A 24,040-nucleotide genomic window follows, 5' to 3' on the forward strand; every position below is an offset into this window, starting at 1 on the left:
TCTGTGTGCTTTGTTGCCAGTGCAGCAAGCCGTCGCATAACTACCCCCAACACACTGGCAGGCATGAAACGGTCCCCTGCACCTAGGGGAACGGCTAACTTTTCAGAAGAATAAGGACTGGCTGGCCCAGCCATGGACTTCTCTCTATTGTTCTCCCCCCAAAAAGGAACGAAATCGTTCGGCTGGGGGCCAAATATATGGTCCAAGCTGGGGGGTGTCCCTCCAAAGAGGAGGGCACCACGGAGACCACACCCAGCCCCGAGGGGGGATTTTACTGAGGTAAGTGCTCCACATGTGCTGGTTGTCCCCCTAGGAAACCCCGTGTGATGTATATTCTGCAAAACGGTTTCCCTGCCGGTAAACCGCATCTTCTTTGGGCGTGACCGTCGCTAAGGATGCCATATGTCCCAGGAGCCTCTGAAAGGATTTCAGTGGGACCAATCAGTGGGATCATTGGTGAGACGCGCCGTCATTCAGACCGAGTCCAACTCCATACCGAGAAAAGAGATGCTCTGAACCGGGATGAGCTTGCTCTTTTCCCAATTGACCCGAAGCCCAAAGCGGCTGAGGTGACTAAGCACCAGGTCCCTGTGAGCACACAACATGTCCCACGAGTGAGCTAGGATTAGCCAGTCGTCAAGATAGTTAAGAATGCGGACGCCCACTTCCCTTAGTGGGGCAATGGCTGAATCTGCGAATTTCATGATGGCGCGAGGGGACAAGGACAGGCCGAAGGGGAGGACTTTGTACTGATATGCCTGACCCTCGAAGGCAAACCGGAGAAAGGGTCTGTGTCGAGGAAGAATCGAGACATGGAAGTACGTGTCCTTCAGGTCTACCACCGCGAACCAATCCTAATGACGGACGCTCACTAGAATGTGTTTCTGAACTCGCAGGTCGAGGATTTTTTGGGTACGATGAAGTAGGGGCTGTAAAACCCCTTCTTCACCTCGGCTGGAGGGACAAGCTCTATCGCATCCTTCTGTAGAAGGGAGGCAATCTCCGCACGCAAGGCAGCGGCATTCTCGCCTCTCACTGCTGTGGAGCGGACGCCGTTGAACCTGGGCGGGCGCCTGGGAACTGAATTGCATAGCCAAGTCGGATGGTCCTGATCATCCAGCGTGACGGGTTGGGGCGCACGAGCCACGCCCCCAAGCTCCGTGCGAGAGGGACCAAGGGGACTACAGTGTCGGACGTACCAGCAGGCGGGGCCTCGCGATGGGGCGGAGCCAGGGGTGCTGAGTCTAGAGACATCGAAGCAGTTACCTGGTTCCTTGTGACCTGTCTCGGAACAGCCTGGGACGGGGGAGGAACATTTTTGTTCTCATGACCCATGGAGACCGTCGGCTCGGGGGCGGGCTTGTGCCATGGCTGGGCGCGTGGAAGCGGGAGGTCCGGTTATATAGCGCCTTTTTAACTTTAACGGTATTCAGAACGCTTTACACTGTGACACATTCATCCATTCACACACACATTCATACACCAATGGCGGCAGAGCTGCCATGCAAGGCGCTAGCCTGCCATTGGGAGCAACTTGGGGTTCAGTGTCTTGCCCAAGGACATGTGGAGTAATGTTGGCCAGGATTCAAACCACCAATCCTGCGATTAGTGGCCAACCCACTTTACCAACTGAGCCACAGCGGCCCATTTTGAACAACAAATATAGCTATGTAGATTAATATAGCAATGTAGGGTAATACATTAAGAGTAAAATAAGACAAAAGGTTGTTTTATTCAAGTTTATAACTTTTTTCATTGCACTTATGTTTGTGTTTGAGTGATTAAAACATTAAATATTTTACCATCAAATATGAAAATTGCCCATATTTCTGTTATACAGACTTTTTTACACTGTCATCCAAAAGTTGTACTTAATCTTTAATATCTGTGAAACACTTTAGAATTTAATTAAATATATATCAACTATTAAAAAATTTTGTTAGAAGTAAAATTATCATTACAATTAATATTCATTCAAAAAATAAGTATTTTTATTACGAATAACCATCTACTCTAGACTTCACCTGCTTTTTGTTTGTTTGTTTTAGTTTTTTGAAACTCATATGCATTCTAGGTTTAAAATAGTTTTTCTTGTATTATTAATTCCAATATTCACGTTTATTATTTTAGCTACCTTCATACCCTTTTCTGATATCAGTGTTTTTGTTCCAGTAACCATTGTTAAAAATGGAATATGTCAGTGAAAATGAATGTTCTTTAGATGTGTACATCTGATTTGTAAATTGTTTTGTGTAAGTATGTGTACATTTGATATGTAAATTGTTTTGTGTAAGTATGTTGTTTATTGTAATTGGTATATGTCTCGTCACTGTCATGACTGCTATGTTGCTCGGAACTGCACACAAGAATTTCACCTACTGTTGCACTTGTGTACATGGTAGTGTGACAATAAAGTGATTTGATTTGATTTGATTTGATTTGATCTCTATTTGGAAGTGGAAAGCAGAAGCATGCAATTTAATATCTAAAACACTAGATGGAGACAATTTATATATATATTTATATATATAAAATAAAATCCCATTTCTTCCTGTCTGCACATGTACTGTAGGTATGCTAAGTTTGCCCAATTTTTATGATACAAGCTAATTTATTTATATACTTGATCAAATTTGAATACATAAATATTGTAAGGTCCTGTATTCAGAAAATAAGCTGTATCTTCTTACACCATTGACATTTTTTTATTAGATAGAGCAAACCTCAATCTTCATGAAAATCTTTGAAAATAAAGATAAAAATAATTATGATTTAGGATTTTGTTGCAGGTTCTGGCCACTTATGTATTATTTGTGATAAAAAACCAATAATAAGATGCATGATGCACAGGAAAGGTGTATGTCAACCCCATAGAAAGAGAGCCATTTAGAGAGACAGGGAGGTAAAAAGAGTTGGAAAGAATCTGAAAGATAGAGAGGGGAGAGAGAGAGAGAGAGAGAGAGAGAGAGAGAGAGAGAGAGAGAGAGAGAGAGAGAGAGAGAAGTATGCATTTCTCTTACTCTGTGCTGCCATGCTCGGACTGTCAACAGTGGGCTTAACCACTATTTGTACCATACGGATATACTCCACACACATCTGACTGAGTGTGTATGTTTGTGCAGTATGCATGATTGCACTAGTGAAAGCCCAGTGCACGCAGCACATCTGCAATTGCCTGTCCGAACTGTCCTCACTCCTGCGTAGATGTGTGTGTGAGTGTGGACACATCATTGTGTGTGTCTGTATGTGTGTCAGATGCTGGATTGCTCTGTGACGGGTATCTCCAAGCTCCAGTCTCTTTGCTTCAGTCTGAGGTCGGACTAGTTCTCTTCCATCTCCTGGTGGAGTGTGGCTGCTGCTGTTTTGCCCTGGAACACCTTTGGTCTCCATGAGTGCATCTGAGGATTTCCAACCTCTCCCTGGAAGGTAAGCCCAACCTGGCAACCTGTCTGTATGAGGTGAAAAGAGGAGCAAGCTAGGAAAGAATGTGTTTTATGCTTGTATTACTTGACTCATGAGTTCTTCTGGGGCAGATTTGGGATGCACTGGAGGGCTGAAAAAACCTTTCAGAGTTTTACCTATGTTATTTTTCAGCTTTCTATGTTTTATGTCCAAAATCAGTAAAAAACAAAAATAGCCAAATATGCAAGACATAGCAGTCTCTGTTTTTCATTTACTTAGTTCTGAATTTGAATATTTTCATTACATTGTAAAGATTAGTAAGTACAATGTAAGGGTGATATTTTAGAATTATGAGAAGTATAAGCGAAGGGTGGAGTGTGTGTGGGTCAGGTTTTGCCTATAATGCTTTTATTATGGATAACAAATGTCCCCACAAGGACAGTAAAACCTGAAATCGGCTACGTTGGGGGATTAAACAACCAACTTAATAAACACAATAAATAATGCCTTAATGAAAATCTAAAAATGGGAAAATGTTTCTGCAATGGAGGTTTAGGGGTAGGGGATAGAAAATCTCATTAGCTCAGTATAAAAGCATTAGAAGTCAATGGATAGTCCCTACCATTACAGCAAAACAGCCACGTTTATGTGTTTGTGTGTGACTGCAACAAACATGCATATTCTATAATGGATTATAAAAAAAGCTTGTCCTGGTTTGGAGCTCCAAAAATCTATTTTATCCATTAATTTTGATGTAAAAGTGCTTAAAAATCATCGAGAAGTTCCTCTTCATCATTTGCTCTGTGCTTAATTCCCTGGACAAATAGTGTAGCTAGTCTCAGGCTGTTTTTTGCTGCAATGACTTGCACACAACATGTTCCTTTAATTAAGTGGACATCTTGGCATCTGGTCTGGATGCTGTGACAAAAACGTCTAGGTTACTGTTGTAAACTCCATTCCCTGATGGAGGGAATGAGACGTTGTGTCGAGTGAAGCGACACTAGTGGGACTTTTCCACTGCACGACACAACAACTCGACTCAACACGACTCTGCACACTTTTTTGGGGTATTCCACTGTGGATAATACCTGGTACCTGATACTTTTTTTAGTGCCACCTTGGTCGAGGTTCCAAGCGAGAAAAAAGAAATGTGAAAAAAGAAATGGCTGTGCACAAAACCACACTGTGTTCAATAAACGAAGTGCAGATGGTCCACTCGTTAGCGATAAGCGAAACGAAAACCGGTGAGCAATGGGAGGCAGAGTGCCCTGGACTGGTGTTGATCCACGATGGAGGATGGTATGTTTTGTTACGTTAACTCTATACTCTGCTTGAAAGCTTCACTTTATTTAGTTGACCAGCTACTGGAAGCTTGCTTCTTAAGCAACCGGGCCAATTTAACTGTTACACTTGTGTAAAATCACCAACAACTGCTTTATGCAGCACAGTGAGCTAGTAGCTAACAGCTAGCGGTTGTGTTATTGTTTTGGTCAGTTTGTGTCGCGTTTAAGATGATGTCACGGCAGTAGAGGTGCCGCAACTATGACGATCAACCTATAATCCCACCCACGTAGAGATGGCACTGAACTGCCGTTGAAATACAAGCCACGAAAAAATAAAGCGAGTAGCCTCCTCCCGGGGCAGCGCTTGCAGGTTCACTACCTGGTCCCTGAAGGGGGTCGTAGGAACCTTGGGCACGTAGCCTGGTCGCGGACTTAGGACAACTTGGGTGTCTACTGGACCGAACTCCAGGCAAGTGTCGTTGACAAAGAATGCTTGCAGGACCCCAACCCTCTTGATGGAAGCAACCGCGATCAGGAGGGCCGTTTTCATAGAGAGGGCGTTGATTCTAGCGGCTCGAAGGGGGGTCTCTGAAGGCCTGAAAGGACCACAGAGAGATCCCATGTTGAACTGCTCCCAAATTAGCTGGACCATCTAAGGGTGGAGCCTCCACTCTCCGCTGAGTGTGCCTTGTCACGACAGCGCGTCCGCTGCCATGTTGAGGTTGCCAGGGATGTGAGTGGCGTGCAATGACCTGAGTCGCTGCTGGATCCAAAGGAGGAGATGGCAGGCGAGTTGTGAAAGTCTGGCGTCTCATATGCATCAACCCTAGTGGCGCAACTGCTGCGGAGGATGCCATATGCCCCAGGAACCTCTGGAATTGATTTAGATTAACCGCTTTGCCTAACTTGAATAAGATGAGGCATTTCAGCACCGACTGCGCACGCTCGTTGGTGAGGCACACTGTAATTGAGACTGAGTCTAACTCCATGCCGAGAAAAGAGGGGCGAGCTTGCTCTTTTCCCAGTTGACCTAAGGCCCTAGACGGCTGAGGTCACAGATGAGCCAGTTGTCGAGGTAGTTGAGTATGCAGATGCCCACTTCCCATAGCGGGGCAAGGGCTGCCTCTGCAACCTTTGTGAAGACACAAGGTGACAGGGACATGTCAAAGGGGAGGACCTTGTACTGATACGCCTGGCCGTCAAATGCGACCCATAAGAAGGGTTGGAGATGAGGCAAGATAGAGACTTGGATGTACGTGTCCTTCGGGTCTATCGCTGCGAACCAATCTTGAAGTTAGAACGTGTCTTTGCGTGAGCATTTTGAACGGGATTTTGTGCAAGGCAGGGTTGAAAACTTGCAAGTCCAAGATCGGTCGTAAGCCGCCGCCTTTCTTGAGTACGATGAAGTAAGGGCTGTAGAAACCCTTCTTCATCTCGGCTGGAGGGTAAACAGGCACTGCTGTGATATGCGCCATAGATCCAACAGCATAAGATCTGCAGAGGTGACTGGAACAGTAAGTGATCTCAGCTCACTGATTGCACAACGAAGATCGGCTCTGAAGGCATGATCCCCTCCCTTTATACCCATATGTCCAGGGGAGGGACATGCAAATTCTGTCTGCCAAATTCTCATTGGCCTTTTCTCAAAGGGAAGCCCCAGGGAAGTCGAGCCACTCAAGGGAAGCTCTGCGCCCTGGGAGGGGAGCACGTACGGCTGCTAGACCCCTCCCCTTTTACCTGGACCTTACCCTCTAATCTCCTTTAAAACTTGACAGTATACACCTACTGTTCTTTTTTTTTTTTTTTTTTTTTTATTCACAATTTAACAATTTAACACATTACACATAACACAATCACAGAAAACACCAAGAAGAATACCGCTAAGTATATCGACAAGACAACAACAAAAAAAAAAAAAAAAAAAGGGAATCTACACAGTCTACGGATTATCCATTATTCCATTTAAGTTGATAATTGTATAGTCTCTATATAATTTAATACTAAGGACCATGTGGTTTGGAACTCTTGCAGTCTTGAATGCTGTTTACTTGTAATTTCTTCAATGGGCAACAAATCTATTATCTGATACACCTACTGTTCTGATTGGCTCTCTACTCTTGACTGACCAGCTCTCTCCTTGACATCTTACTGATCACCACTACTGGGCAGGGCTACAGAATTGATAAGGTAAAGTAGGTGTTGATGTGTTATTGTGGACAATAAAATGTCACATGAAAATGTCTATCACAGTGTGACATCACAATGTGGAGGAAGTAGAGAACAAGTCGTTTTGGCAACTTGGCATTCAACAAATGCTCTCGGTGAGAGGAAGAATGTTTGAGTTTGAAACATACTGTATGTTTTTATAGTCTTATGACCTTATCTATGTCAAATAGCATCATTGACCTGACGTGACGCAGCTTGACGTGCCTTATTTGATAATATATTGCAAACGTAACTGTTTGGCATAGGAGAACATTTTCAGTGAATAACATCTTTTTTTTCCCAGTCTGTGAGGGCAAGGACAGAGAAACACATGTAGTTCTTCCACTGATTCCATCCATTTATACAGGCTGCACCGTTCATTCTTGGGATTATTTACAGAGATTTGCACTTACAGACATTACTTAATTGGGTAACTTTGAGTGAGCGCTTACCTCAAGTTTCATTTCAAATCCCAGTTATTAAAGTATCTTCTCTTTAAAATGTGCACTGTTGGACATAAATATGACATCAAGAAAAAGAGCTAAGTTACGTCAGGACCTTCCCACCATTTCACACAGGTTCTGTTGAGATTAAACAGTCTATTTCGGGACCAAATTAATTCAGTTAGTCCCTCTTAATCTTGACTATGATAGTCAATAGAGTGACAGCACTCAACATTTTTGTGACTCATGAACATTCTGTGCTTGATCGGCTTTAGTAAACTATACTTTCAGACATGTAGAAGCGGCTGACATGATTCTGATGCTTCATGCAGAACTGGTGTTAATAATTGCGTGGTTATGTAATTCATGCAGCATCTCGTTGAGAAGCCTAAAGCATAGTGAGAGCAGTGGAGAAAGTCCAGAGCAGACGTTCAAAAGTCAAACAGATAGACTGTTATTTGTAGTGGATGTCTGGGAATGATGAAATGCCAGCTTTTACAATCTGTGATATTCTCAAATGCTTCCTTAGGTTAAACACCTGCTAACATGAATGTGGTTCTTGTCTTCTCAAATTGAATCAAATCAAATCACTTTACTGTCACTACACCATATACACGAGTGTAAGAGTGAGTGAACATCTTGGGTGTGTGTGATCCAGCAATATTGCAATCATGTAGTGACATTATGACACAATATTCTGCACAAGATGTACAGAATATACAATATAGTCAGTAGGTGCAGTATATACTGTGCAGTATAATACACAATATCCACATTATGCACATACTATACACATAATTATACAAAATGTTTACATACAGATTAGAGCAGTTGTTGAATGCTTTGCAATGCACAAAGTACACAATATAGGCTAGGCAATGCACATGTGGTACTTGCTCTAGTAATTGTTAATCATCTAATTATACTTTCCATGCACAAAATACAAAAATAATGAACTGACTTCAGTTGATAGTGGAAATAAATTCCATGCATCATTTGTCAACATTGAAATGCATAGCATCAGATTGACCGTGCGGAATGTCTTTCATAATGCTTATTATAATTAATATAATATTTATTTTTTATATCATTTATTATTATTCATTACTTTGGAGTTAAGACAATTGTGTTCAGATAGTGTGAGCTGACAGACCGCATCTGCTAATTCAGTTAAATGTCAAGTGCATTACTTAGAGCTAGCTGGCTTTTGATAAAAAATATTTATTTATGTAAACAACATAAAAAAATAAAGCTTTTGATGACAATTAAACACATCCTCCCCCAAATTCTCATTAATGTCATGTGAAAATTTTTATTATTTATATTAATATATGACAGACTATTATTAAAAGTCATGCGTTTTTCTTATTTATTTATATTTATTAAATACGCATAAATTACATTTAGCACAATAAACACTTCAAAGGTACTTTTACATTTTACTTAGAGTAATGTATAATCTTATACATTACATGGATTCTTTATAAAATAGAATTAACAATAAAGCACACTTACAAAACCACAATGTCCTACTTTCTTAAGTGTATGAAATATTACAATGCATTTTATCATGTACATAACTTCTAATTATTAATACACCCATGAATTTATATTTATCTAGACATGTTCCTCTTACTTGTAAACAATCAACTCCATTTTTACCTCTTTAATATTTACCTTCATTAAACATTTATCTTTTTACATTTTAGATGGATATATTTATACTTTAAAATGTGTTAATAACGGTAAACAGTCTGCACTTATATAGCACCTTTTCAACCGTAGCAGTATTCAAAGCGCATTACACTACATCCCATTCACTCATTCACACACACACACATTCATACACCAATGACATGCAAGGCACTGGCCTGCCATTGGGAGCAACTTGGGGTTCAGTGTCTTGCCCAAGGACACTTCGGCATGTGTTGGGTGGGCCGGGACTCGAACCCCCAACCTCGCGATTAGTGGACAACCCGCTCTCCCACCTGAGCCACAGCCGCCCTTTATATACCCTTTATTTCACATATATTTCTTCTGTATTTCTCTCATATTTCTTAATATCTTAATGTTTCAACAGTAAATATTACAATTAACATAAAAAACACATTTGCAAATTAAACACAAATATATGCAGACAGATGCCTGACATTTTGCATGCGGTCCACACATGTGCCTTTTATACTCAAAATGGCACCCTGAACTCAATTAGGCTTTCAATTACCTTGATTAAACTAACAAAAACACTACTGTAATCTCTGTAAACAGTAAAAAAAATTTTTTAATTAATTGCTCTATTTTAATTTGATTCAAGTTTGGATTAATTTGATTGGACACAATTTTTATGATGAAACTGAATTAAACTTTAAAACATGGACTTCAGAGAAAAAAGGAAAATGTGGAATCTGAGAAATAATTAAATAGAATAAAAAATACTCTACAATTGAGAGACATGCTAAATCTTTTATACATTATTTACACTGAAATAAAACATTTTAGTAGGCTAATATGTTCACTAGCATATTAAATATTTGTACTGTGGCATCAAAATCAGTATTGAGAATCATTACATTTTATTGGTATTGGTACTGACTGCTACATTTGGTATTGTGACAACACTACATAAAATGATCACATTTATTATTATAGGAGCATTGGCATTTCCACAAACTTTAATTAAGATACAGATATAGGTGACCAGTTAAACTAATATGCATTGAAGCAAAACAAGCTTCTAATAAAGGAAAATGAAAACAAGGAAAACATTAGTAGCAAATTGGGATGGAAAGTTCCATAAACTGCGTTCATACCTAACAGTAATTGCCAATACTGCTCTGATCCTCTTAAGCAATTAAAGGCCAACATTTATACAATTTTATTAATATCGTCCTTCTTGAATGTCATGTCAAGGCCATCTTATAAATATGAGATAATTATTAAGCCTTATGGACTGAGCATGTGAGGCTGATGAGAACTTCGGGAAATCCACATGATACTGCTGTTTAGAAACACTATAATATGCTGCTTTACAGTTTATATGGGAATAATGAAGAGATTATAGTGAGATTAACTGAGTTAGGAGGGATTATCGGGAAAGGTCCTGAATATTATCCGTGGAACTGTTAAGAAGACAAATCATGTTTCTATTTGAAAGTAACTCATAATGTTTTACAAATGACCTTAAAATAAAGACATTGATGACCTTTAAAAGGATTAGAATGAGATGCAGAGAGAAAATGACAGGGAAGATTATTAAATACAGATGATCTATTACAAAATATATTGGAAAAAAGCAATTGGAATAGAGAAAAAGGGAAAGTATGAAGCATAGATCATGAAGCAACTGTTTGTTTGTTCACAGGTGTCATGACATGAGGAATAACAGTTTCCTTGATCCTTTGATATATAAGAGGTTGTTTTACCTTAAAAACATACTGTACATTTCAGAACTAAAAATGTCCTCCTCACTGCAGAAAGAACATTTGTTGAAAGCAAACTGCCAAAAGGACTTGTTCTCCACATTGTGATGTCACACTGCGGTGGGCATTTGCATCTGACCATCTCCACAATAACATATCAACCCCTACTTTACCTTATAACTTCCGTAGCCCCGCCCAGTAGTGGTGAGCAGTTAGAAGGCAAGGAGAGAGAGCAGGTCATTCAAAAGCAGAGAGCCAATCAGAACAGTGGGCATTTACTGTCTTAAAGTCTTAAAAGAGAAGCAGCACCAAAACCAAGTGTTTCTGACAGAGGATCAGAATGAGGGTGGAAAATGATCATGTTTTACAAATATATAATTATTTTTGTGCAAAAAACATACTAACAGTATTGATTTTAACCACCAAGCAAACCACGCAATTGTTTGGGTCCCCGCACATCGGGACACATTGGGAAGCTCAGCAAAAACAGCTTGAAGAGTGACATGTTGTTTTGGGTACACATGTGTTGCCAGCGATCTCAGAGAGGTCAACGTTAGAGGTCTGCAGGGTATTTCAGCTTGTAATTTATGAAAAAATATACAGTCCTTCCGAACTTGTTTCGTTCACGCGCTCTCACTCACATTCACTGAAAGACATGTGTTAGGGGCTGTTCACACCGAACCTGTTTTTGCGTGCGTCTGCTCTGTTTTTCCATTGTTTTCCTTTGTAAACACACACTGGACGAACATACCTGCTGCACCACGTCTCGCTATTTCTTCAGTGTCTCACGCAGGACAGGCACCTTTATAGACACTGGGTCAAGTTCAAAATAACATTCGTCGTACTGCGTCTAGATGATTTTTAGCACAAGTGTCACAAAGATTTTACATTACATCCACTATAGGTTCATGTTACTACAAGGTAGTTCCCCATGAAATGTATAATCATCTCAAGTTGTTTAAAATGTACTGAATATATAGCACAATGATGTACATATGAATTTGTTTAAGGGTGTAACATCTCTCTATTATAAGTTGTCTGCAAAATAAATTATTACTTATTATTGTGATTGTCATATTGCATATTTCTGCATATTATTTTCATGTTTAAAAAAGTATATTTCACCTGCATAATTTTGAACCATCGTTTTAAGTTTTTAGTTAACAGTGTTATTGTGTGCAGTGCATAGACATACTTTTTTCATTACGATTCACTTACATTATCAACTGAGGCTGTGCAATATAATATAAAAACAAAAATGTCTTCCATTGAACTCTTATCAGCCATATAATAAGTTTCACCTCTTAAATTTACAAGTGTAGTACAATAAAAATATTAATAGTAGATATGAGAAGATAATCATATTAAAATATACTGTTGTCTGGAGGTGATTGAGTCCCCTGTTCTCTATAAATGTAAAAGCACATTGAGTGTAGTGTCAGATAATTGCTATAAGTGTAAAACTGATTCATTTAAAATATTTAAATACGAGTGTTGTTTATGTTCATCAAAGCAAGTAATATTTCTGTTTTAAACGTTTAATCATATAACATAATATCAACCTGAAAATAGCGCATTATACATTTGGGAATTTGGGAATACCTCCCAGTCATGATCACATACAGGATAATAATGAGATTAATTCACCAGACGAGCAGTGCCGAAACACTTCTGCAAAATGCTTGCAATTTTAAGTTTCAGCCACACATGTCGCTAGAGAGCACAAATATTCATAGTGCAGCTTTAATAATTACCATTAGATGTGCTCTCATTAATGTTTGTCTTTGTGTCATACAATGATACCTAGTGGTGTGGATGCAGCATCATTCAAACTCAAAAGATTTCAGTTAGAGTTGCTGTTGTAGAAATGTATTATTCACAGTCAGTCATGGTTACAGCATCAGTCAGTGAAAGTGTCAAATGAGATTAAGTGAGAAGTGTTTGGCTGGTTATGTGATTTTAACATGGCAGCCCCCACATGGCAGACCCACTCCATGACTGGAGTCGAATCGGTTACCTAACGTAACCTCGGTTCTCTCTAGATGAGGGAACGAGTATTGCGTAAGCTAGCTTACGCTACGGGAAAGATTCATCTTTTCTGAGATATTGAAGCCAAAAAATTATCCTTAATTTTGTATCATTTGTCAACGCAGTGCAGCAACTGCAGACCTTGAGCGGGCTAGCTAGCGAGCTCATTGGTTGCTCTGTGGCAACTGCTGCAGCCTATAGACGCGAACTTGGGCGAACTCGCGTCCAATGAGAGGCGTCCGCGCGCTTACTGCATCAAAGCCCGCCAAAATGGCCGTGGCTAGAGTGCATATAAGCGTAGTTCGTAGGCTGGAACCCTGGTTTTCATTGAATGAAGCGAAAGTCGCCGTGGCGCGAAGCACGGCCGGCTACGCAATACTGCGTTCCTCATCTAGAGAGAACCGAGGTTACGTTAGGTAACCGATTCGTTCTCTTACGAGAGGTTCTCTCGTATTGCGTAAGCTAGCTTACGCTACGGAACCCATTGTCAACGCCGTGCGCGCCAAGCATCCACTGCATGAGCCCCGGGGTGGGGGACCCGGGGAGCCCTTGTGAGTGGGGAAATAATATTTGGCCGGCAAGAGTGCGGGCCAGTGTGTGTGTAATACATAAGCACATAGTGGGAAGGGAACGACAGAGGGCGGTGCCGGTCTGTGTGGAATGAGTCCCATCAGTGCAGCTCACCAGGGGAGCTGTAGCGTATTAAACCGCTAGTAGTTTTGCCTGCAGGGCGGGCACTTCCAGATTGTAAAATCTGACAAAGGTGGAAGGGGAAGCCCAGCCCGCTGCCACACATATGTCGTGAATGGAAATCCCGCTGGACCATGTCCACGATGAAGCCATGCCTCTAGTGGAGTGAGCCCTAATGCCCAACGGGCATGGCAGGTCTTTTGACGCCGTATGCGGCAGCAATAGCGCCCACTATCCATCTAGACAGTGTCTGTTTCGAGGCGGCGAGACCTTTGGTGCGCCCCGAACTAAACGAAAAGCTGCTCAGAGCGCCTGAAAGAGGCGGAGCGCGCAGTATACAATCTCAGTGCTCTGACTGGGCAAAGGAGATTGGCGTCGCGTCGCTATCGGATGCTGGCAGCGCCGATAGGGAAATGACCTGTGCTCTGAAAGGAGTACCGATCACCTTGGGAACATAGCCGTGTCTAGGCTTTAAAATGACCTTGGAGTCACTTGGTCCAAACTCAAGACACGCAGGCTGACAGACAGCGGTGAAGGTCTCCCACACGCTTGACTGATGACAGGGCAGTCAGAAAAACGGTTTTGAGTGAAAGGTATTTCAAATCCACGGATTGAAGCGGTTCGAAGGGGGGCTTTCATAGTTTCGAGAACTATAGAAAGATCCCAGATAGGAACCGATGGGGGCGCTGGGGTTCATCCTTCTAGCTCCCTTGAGGAAGCGGATGACCAGCTCGTTTTTCCCAGTGACTGGCCGTGCAGGGGTTCAGCTGAACGCCGCGACGGCCGCCACATACACTTTGAGCGTGGATGGGGATCTGCCCTTATCCAGCAGCTCTTGTAAAAACACGAGCAGCGACGACACCCCACATGTCCGTGGGTCCAGGTCTCTGTCGGTGCACCATTTTGAAAACACAGACCATTTTGACGCATAGAGTCTTCTCGTGGAAGGGGCTCTAGCGTGTATGATGGTGTTTATTACCCCTTCTGGCAGAGCGACGGGTAGTCGCTGATCACCCACGCGTGCAGCGCCCAGCTCTGGGTGGGGATGCCAGATCGTGCCGCGAGCTTGAGAGAGGAGATCTGCTCTCACTGGGATGGGCCACGGCGCTGTCAGTGACAGCTGCGTAAGCTCCGGAACCATGTCTGATTCTCCCAACGCTGGGCTATGAGGAGCACCGAGTGACGCGTTTCCCTGATCCTCTGCATTACCTGTGGCAATAGCGAGACGGGAGGGAAGGCGTAAAGCGGGCGGTTGGGCCAGTCCTTGGCCAGCGCATCCTTGCTTTTCGAGAAAAATATTGGGCAGTGAGAGTTCTCTTCTGACGCAAAGAGGTCTATCTCTGCTCTGCCGAATATGCGCCATAACTTCTGGACTGTTTGAGCGTGCAGGGACCATTCCCCTGGAGGAATATTGTCTCTGGACAGTCTGTCTGGGCCGTCGTTCAGGTGGCCTGGCACGTGCTTCGCCCTCAGCGAGCGCAGGTGGCACTGAGGAAAAAACCGGAGAGCCAAAAACCGGAGAGCCCTCGCAGACCGCGCCCCAACCCGTGTTGGACGCGTCTGTCGAGATGACTTTTCGGCGAGATACAGCTCCCATCATCACTCCCCGCTGATACCATTCGGCCACTGTCCAGGGCTGCAGAGCTGATATACAGGTCTGAGTCACCTTGATCGGCTGGCGGCCTGTGGCCCAAGCCTGGCGAGACGCGCGGGTGTTTAGCCAATGCTGAAGCGGGCGATGCACAGTAAACCCAGCTGAAGTACTGCTGCGCTGAGGCCATGTAACCTAGCACTCTCTGAAATTTTTTCAGAGGCGTGAGGCTGTTCATCTGAAAGGACGCGGCTAGTCGCTGAACACGGCGCGCTGTGTAGATAAGCGAGCCGCCATAGCCACGGAGTCTAGCTCTATTCCAAGGAAGGAAATTGCCTGACTGGGCTGTAGTGAGCTCTTGGTCCAATTGACTGCAAGACCCAAACTGTTCAGATGGCTGAGGAGTACTGTTCTGTGAGACAGAAGCTCCGTATGTGACTGTGCCATAATCAGCCAGTCGTCCAAATAGTTCAGAATTGCGAAGCCCTGACTCGCGAGGGGTGCGAAGCACCGCATCCATGCACTTCGTGAAAGTACGGGTGCTAAAGACAGGCCGAACGGAAGGACGGTGTATTGATAAACCTGGCCGCCAAGGCTGAATCTCAAGAATGGCCTGTGACGGGATTTATCTGAATCTGAAAGTAGGCATCTTTCAGATCGAGAGAGATAAACCAGTCCCCTGGCGCGTATGCACGAGGAGTTTCCTGATTGTAAGCATTTTGAACGGTCTTTTGCAAGCACCTTGTTCAAACCCCTGAGATCTAATATTGGTCTGAGGCCGCCGTCTTTCTTGGGAACAAGAAAATAACGGCTGTAAAACCCCGACTCAGCTCAGCTAAGGCGGCACTTTCTCTATGGCCCTTTTGCACAGAAGGTTTGCTATTTCTGAACGAAGCATGCGGGCTGCTTCCGTGTTCACAATAGTTTCGAGCCAGCTCTGAAGCGGGAGGGCGGCGATCGAACTGTAGCAAATATCCCTGTTTTATTGTGCTTAACACCCATTTGGATATCCCTGGGATAGCTTCCCACGCTTTGAAGCGTAACGCTAGAGGGTGAATGGCCAAATCGCCCTGATTGGCGCACACAGCGCGCTGAACAGAATGTGTGAGCATGCTTACTGTGCTTATGCATGACTGCTCGCAGACAGCAGGGACAGGCTGTTCTGTGAGTGACTTCCGGATTGAGGTGAATGGGGAAAGAGTCACATCTGTTAAGTGATGCGCGAGCATAGTCACGGGCACGGGACTTACTTTCAGAGAAGTGTTTGCTGGCCGTGTGACAGAGCGGGCAGAGAATGGGCACGCTCACGTATTCGTGAGCACGTTTATTGACTCTAACACTCGAGCGGTTTGTGTCCGCTTTATGTGAGTGGGCTCTGATCGGGACACGGGAAGTGTAATGCTTGTGTGTAGAGGTGAACACTGGATTGTGGGCACATTTTCTACACATAAGGCTGGTCGTGTGACAGAGCCGCCAGAGAAGGGGCGCTGCGACGGATTCAGTAGGCGCTGCTTATTGACTCTAACACTCGAGCGGGCTGTGTCCGCTTTATGTGAGTGGGCTCTGATAGGAACACGGGAAGTGTAATGCTTGTGTGTAGGGGTGAACACTGGATTGTGGGCAAATTTTCTACACATAAGGCATGTTTGCTCTTTACAAGATTTCTTTGGGTCGCCGTGAAACGGCGTTTGAGTGCAGGCAAGCGGGCAGTATCACCGGCTTGTTGGCTGCTGAATCCACCACTGTAGTAGCCTGAGAGAGGGGACTGACAGGGGCTAAGCTTTGACGGTGGTCCGCCGCGGCGGACTGAGCCGTCATTTTTTCAACAAGGCTAGGAGGACTTCGGTTTCTCAGGTTTCAGCGCAACCTTAGACCGAGGCCCGCGGGGGGGCAGCGGTCTGCGGCGGCTGTCTGAGCGCGATCGAGGGCGGCCGCCCTGTCGACGCTGAGAAGTCTGACTTTGTTGAGCTGGGCGCTGTGAAGAGGCTCGTGCAGGAGGCTGGTCAGGTGGGCGGCCTGCAGAGGAGCTAGCGCGACACGGCAGGAAGAGGTTCATGGCTTGGGTGGCTTTCTGGACTTCTGAAAAGCGGTCAACAATGCCACTCACCGCGGAGCCGGAGAGACCGGTCGGAGAGAGCGGTGCGTTGAGGCACGTGGAGCGCTCTGCTTCTCCCATGTCGGCTAGCGTTAGCCACCGGTGTCTCTCGGTCACAGTCAGCGAGGCCATGCACTTCCCTAGAGCTTGGGATGCAGCTATGGTGGCGCGAAGGGCGAGGTCCGTTGCGCTTCTTAGATCCTGGCCGAGAAAGGCACGTTCCATGACTTTGCAAGCTCAGTGTGGAGTTCCGGCAGGAAGGGAGCGGCCCGGGCCGCGGGTGTTGCGCGGCGATGGCTCTGAAGAAAGCAGCCGCCGAGTCTGTTGGGAGCCTGCTCAGGGGCGGTGACCACTGAGCCCGAGGCGGTCGACGGCCTGTGCGAGGAGGCGTGTTAGTTCCCCTTCGACTCGGCGCTGGTCCTGCTGGATTCCTGGGCCGAGGAGGAGGCGTGGAGCCTGACCACTCCTGCTGTCCGAGCCATGATGGAACAGCCCTTATCCTCCGCCTCGTCCTCCGAGATGGCAGCAGTGCGGCCGCTGGGCAGCAACTGCGCGTCCCGGGGCGGGAGGGTGAGAGCGATGCTCGAGGGAGAGGCTCCGGCGAGGCAGTCGCTTCTATCACCGGTTCTGGCAGCCTTTGGGAGCGGCGCTTTTCCTCGCGCGAGCTGAACGGACAGGCGCCGGGCGGCTTTGGTTCTGAGCGCCGAGTCGAGCCCGCGAGGGTCGACATCGAAGCTCCTCGCAGAGGTCGCATCCGCCTTCAGCGAGGGCGAGCTCTGCATGCCCCAGTCCCAGGCAGAGAGCGCAGATGATGTGGCGGTCTCCGGCGCTGAGTGGGGCGCGCATGAAGCGCAAGTGGTGCGAGGCATCTTAAAAAGACGCTCGTTACTCTTTTGTGAAGTTCGTTAAGAACTAGCTTGCTCTAAAAAGGATACGTCGCCGGATGGCGTAGCTCGCAGGATGGCTGAAGGTGGCGGAGACGGCCGGCTTCTTCGAGCGCTGTCCAAGCTTGCTAGATGCCCCTCGAACGGCGACGCGGCTTCCAGTTCAGAGATGCGAAGAGCTTCGCTGAAGAGATGAAAATCAGGGTTCCAGCCTCACGAACTACGCTTATATGCACTTTAGCCACGCCCATTTTGGCGGGCTTTGATGCAGTAAGTCGCTGGACGCCTCTCATTGGACGCGAAGTTCGCCTAAGTTCGCTCTATAGGCTGCAGCAGTTGCCGCAGAGCAACCAATGAGCTCGCTAGCTAGCCCGCTCAAGGTCTGCAGTTGCTGCACTGCGTTGACAAATGATACAAAATTAAGGATAATTTTTTGGCTTCAATATCTCAGAAAAGATGAATCTTTCCCGTAGCGTAAGCTAGCTTACGCAATACGAGAGAACCTCTCGTAAGAGAACTTTATTTTAATGTGAGTGCTCATGATTTCCTACATATACTGCAAAATGACAATTAATGTTTTTAGGAGTTAAATTTTTAAATTTAGAAAATCTTACTGAGTCAAACGCCTTTAAAACATGCAATAAATAATACAAAGTAATTAAATTGCCTAAAAAGTGTCATCTAAAATATTACATTTCTGATTGTGATTACATGACAATTTTAGTTGTCATTTGTAATCACAACCAGATTTAATTTATAACGTAATCTAGCCAACTCTGGTGAAGAATAACCCTTAGGAAAGAAGAAAAATATATGTCTTAAATATCTCAATTACAGTATTTCTCCACAGCAATCGAATTACATTGAAAGCAAATTGAGACTTTTGCTTTGCTCCCACATGTGCCTTTTTGAGTGAGTTTTATAAGTTATCTCAACAATGTCTCCAACTGTGCTCAGATATGCCAAGTTACCAAAGTCTGAGTCAGAGATCTCAATATGAAATCAAACATTTCACATCAAACTATCTAAACTGTACAATTCAAATTAATTTTGTAGCTCTATAATCTTACTGTATGCCAAAATTTGTGTCTATTTTTATTTCTTCCTGGGAATTTTAAGAGAAACATCCAAAACAAAGCTGACATTTAAATGAGTCTCCTGAGCTATGAGAGAGCAATATCTGAGCACTATAAATGTTGGATACTTAAGCCATATCCCAGTAGCCATAAGAGACAGAGTAAATTGGCTCTAAAACAAAGTAGAGCTTTACAGAATTGCATCTATACTTCTTAGAAAGATGCATCAATGAAAATTACTGGAAATGTCAGTTCTGCTGTTACAGTTTAAGAACAAAATTATCATTATTTTTAGTCTGCCGTTGATGGCAACAAGCTCCGAAACAGTTGTCAGTTCCAACTGATGGAAAAGAGACAAAGATGCAGAGATGATTATAATAATGAGACTAATACCAAAGTCTGTAATTAAAAGACAGATTTCTATATGATTCTCAAAATGATCTAAGCTATGATAATGTAACGGGGGTACTTTTATTTTGGTGAGTGGTCTACTTTTTGCGCGTGCTGTGAGTGCAGCGGAGAGAGACGAAGAAGCGCGGGTTGTGATGTGTGTGTGACTGACGCAGAAGAGAGTGCAGTGTCGCGATTGAGAAGCTCGTTCGATAAGTCGTTTCAATTGAAGATTATCGAGGCTTAAGTAGAGTAAAGAGCAACCGCAGACAGCACTAAGTGAAAGTGTGAGCAGTGACCTACGTTTGATTTTGTAGAAGACAGTTTTGTTCCAGTGGTATGCGTTTACTGTGAGAATGACGCGGTGACACATTGTGAAAACCACGGAAGCTGTGAATACGTTTTAAGTGCAAACTCCGTTTGATTTTTGTCATTCAGAGACTTGTTACACGTTTTTTTTTTCAGTTTTATGCACGTCTCGTGTTTTGATAGATAAGTATCGTCGAGTTAGTGGCTAAACGAGACGGTTCACGTGTAATTAAGTTTCCCGCACGAGTCAGAGCACGTGAGAGTGAGCACACTGGAGCAGTTAGTACGCGGTACGCACTTAATGAAGAGATATAATCTTTTCGCTGATTCCAGAGTGAAGATTGTTGTTACCCTGCCATTCAAGTGGCATCTCAGTTTGATTCACCTTCAAGTTGATTTTATTTTTGAGACAGTTGATACCAAGTCGAGTGCAAACTTGAACTTGCACACTTCAATACGGGATCTTCAGTTGTTGCAACGCACCCCACGTCCAGACAACGCACTCGAATCCATCGTTCCGTGAACTGGTATTTTCCTGATTTTCCAGTGACTGAACTGATAAACTGTGAACTGTGAGTGAACATTTAAAAGTGTTTGTTCAAGGGTGAAATTTGATGGTATGTGTATGTTTGTTGGTTTCAAATGTGATTGTTTGAAGGTGATCTTTTGAGAAAGGTGATAATTTGTTGGTATACAAATTGACACATTGAAAATTATTTCATTTTGGAAGTTCCACAAGGGATTTGTTATATCACAAGAGAAGAGTTTTACAACTTCAGTGTTGAAAAGTTGGTGTGAATTCAGAAAGAAAGACAACTCAAAGACTGTGAATTTATTTTGTTTTATTTTATTCATTCTTTAGACAAAACAACATAACCAATCACAAGAAAAATAAATAGTTTTAATTGTTTTTGTGCTTATGTACATTCTCATTGAGAGCTGCTAGGGAGTGGGGTAGTCTCACTTACTTTATTAGATCTGGGGAAGGAGGAGCATAACACACTGTGTTTTAATATATGCAATTTTTCTTCAGGAAGCCACCGCGTGACCTTATTATACCTGAAGCCTACCCTTGTCGATCTTTAGATTTTCCAAACAATAAAGTAAGAAACCACATACACACATTAGCGTGTAACGAGGCTAAACACGTTTGGGGAGCGGGGACCAAGATCCTTTTGTTGTCCAAACTTCCAGAGCAGCCATAATCCATATTCCCCTACATGACGGGCTAAAGGCCCCATTACAAAAGTGGCGTCACGAACAGGATAGGATTAGGCACATTTAAGTAGTCACACGTCTCCAAGCCCATAAGTAGTCTTGTCAAGCAAGAAGATGTCTGAGCTGGAGGAACTAAAAAGAGAGATGGCGGAGATGCAGAGGAGGTTTGCTGAGCAGGCAGGGGCACATGATCAAGCCAGGGCAGAACAGCGAGAAGCCCTATCCTTAGCAAAGGTGGTAATTGAGAGCCAAACCTCCGCACAAACGTCCCCAGCTGCCATTTATATCCCTCGAGACCGGAAGCTCCCTGATTTCACTGGTTGCATGGCAAAACCTGGAGAGCTGAGTGTTGAAGAATGGGTAGCATCGATGAAGTCTGCATTTCAAGTCATGAGAGTGCCCACTGAGGATCGGGTAGAGCTGGTGAAACAACACCTAAAAGATGAGGCCAAAGCCACAGTGAAGTTCATGATGGATGGGAAAGAGGAGTCTGTTGATAACATCTTCATTATTCTCCTTGACACTTATGGGGATAAAGTGCCCATTGGTACCAGGCTGAAAGACTTCTATGACTGTGCTCAGCATGAAGGAGAAACAATACGCTCCTATGCATATGACCTTCGGGAAAGACTGAGTCGTGTTCAGCGCCGAGAGCCAGCTAGAGTAGCAGATGCTGAAAATGTCCTGAAGGAGCAACTGGTGTTAGGCCTAAAAGATGACTTCTTAGCGCCGAGAGATGAAGCGCAGAATCAAGGCGGAGCAAGAATTGAGTTTCGTGGAGGTGATGCAAGCGGCAATTACCTGGTCAGAAGAGGAGGAAGCACAGCCTTCTAGTAATGCCAGGCCCAGTACTCGTGCCAGAGGAGTAGTGAATGCTGCTGCAGCACAGGATGTTCCCTCCACTCTGTCTTTAGAGAAATTGCATGAGGCGATTCAGAAAATAGCTGCTCGTCAAGAGGAACTCTATCAAGCCGTCTACAGGACAGAGGGAAATAAACCACAGCAAAGCCGTCCAAAGAGTCAACCCTTAAGAGACAGTGAAGGACATTATATTTGTTATTCATGTAGTGAACCCGGGCATACCAGTCGTTATTGTCCGCAAGGTGGCAAGTTAAGAAGGGGACCAGTTCCATCACAGCCTACGGTGGAGTCAGTTGAGGCTCCTGAGACAGCCACTGGAGGTGCAGTGCAGAGGCCCAGGACCATCATTGATTAGATGCCACACAGCGGAATGGTTGGCCGACGAGACTGCTGAAAAACTGAAAGACAGTGCTTTTGGGGATTGCTTGGCTATCGAGGTGAAGTTAGCAGGTGTAAAAACCAAGTGCCTCTTGGATACAGGGTCAGAGGTATCCACTATATCCGAGTCACACTTCCGACAGCACTTTGGGGAGCAGAAGTTGAAGTTATCCTCTGCGTGCTGGGTTAAGCTTACAGCGGCCAATGGATTGGACATTCCTGTCTTGGGATGCTTGCAGGCAGATGTAGAATGCCTGGGGAAAGTATTTCCTGGAAGGTGCATATTCGTTCTGACTGACACAAGCCCTGATGTGAAAGAAATGAAAGGGGTGTCTGGAATCATCGGGATGAATGTACTCAGTGAAGTTCAGTCTTTGTTTATCTCAGCTGAGGGGATGGAGAAGATGGATAAGTATAACAGGCGAGATGAGGCTCAGGTCCGGAGAGTGCTTGCTAAAGTAGAGAAAGAAGCTGGACATTTAGGACCTGATGGAAGGATTGGATATGTCAAGATTGCTGGAAAACAGGCTGTCACTATTCCTCCCCGCTGTGAGAAGGTGCTGGAAGGCCGCTGTGGAGTGTCAGCCTAGGGTGAACAGTCAGGTGCTGGTTGCGCCAGTCGCTGGAGTAAATTTGCCAAACGGACTTTTAGTGGCTCATGTTCTTGCTAAAACAGAGGATGGAAAGGTTCCTGTGCGTGTAGTGAACTTGAGCGGAAAAGCCGTTAGACTTGTTCCCAGATTCAGAGTTGCTTCTGTCTATAAGCCAAAGGAAGTAATCACAAAGGACGTGCTTGAATTTGAGGAAGATGATGGAGTGCTCCATGTCAAAGAGTTGGTGCAAGACAAAGTTCAAGTGGATACAAACTCACTCACGCCGCTACCAGTTCCTGTTGAAGTGAATTATGAAGGACTCACACCAGGACAATGTGAAAGGCTCATCGAAGTTGCTATCAAAGCACAGAGATGTTTTCTCTAAGGATGACCAAGACTATGGCTACACCACGGCTGTGGTGCACAATATTCCGACAGGTGAAGCGCCACCAATAAAGCAGCGCCATCGTAGAGTACCGCCACAGATATTTCAAGAGGTCAAAAGGCATGTCCAGGGTCTGGTGTCCCAGGGAGTCCTTAAAGAAAGCAGTAGCCCCTGGGCATCACCCGCAGTTATTGTCATGAAGAAGGATGGCAGTGTGCGCTTCTGCTGTGATTATCGAAAACTCAACGAAGTAACGTATAAGGATGCATACCCGCTCCCACGAGTGGACGAGTCCTTGGATGCGTTGGGCAACGCCAAGCTGTTCTCTACACTGGATTTGACTGCTGGGTATTTCCAGGTGGCTGTGAGTAAAACGGATCAGGAGAAGACAGCCGTTACCACTCCCTTTGGGCTGTTTGAGTGGACCAGGATGCCGTTCGGGCTGTGCAATGCTCCGGCCACCTTTCAGCACCTTATGGGTGTGGTGCTTGGTGACTTGGCCTTTGACGTTCTTCTTGTCTATCTAGACGATGTCATTATCTTCTCCAGAGATTTTGAAAGCCACTGTGAGAGGTTAGAACTTGTCTTCAACCGGCTAAAACAATATGGTCTGAAGTTAAAGCCAAGCAAGTGCTTTCTTCTGAAGCCCGAAGTAAAGTTTTTAGGACACCAGATCTCTGCAGAGGGCATAAAAGTGAATGATGAGAAAGTTAAAGCCCTGGATCTGTGGCCAGTTCCTAAAAATGTGAGAGAGGTCAGGCAAGTGCTTGGGTTTATGAGCTATTACCGA

The sequence above is a fragment of the Xyrauchen texanus genome, chromosome 37 (genome assembly GCF_025860055.1).
Source record: "Xyrauchen texanus isolate HMW12.3.18 chromosome 37, RBS_HiC_50CHRs, whole genome shotgun sequence".
Classification (NCBI taxonomy): Eukaryota; Metazoa; Chordata; class Actinopteri; order Cypriniformes; family Catostomidae; genus Xyrauchen; species Xyrauchen texanus.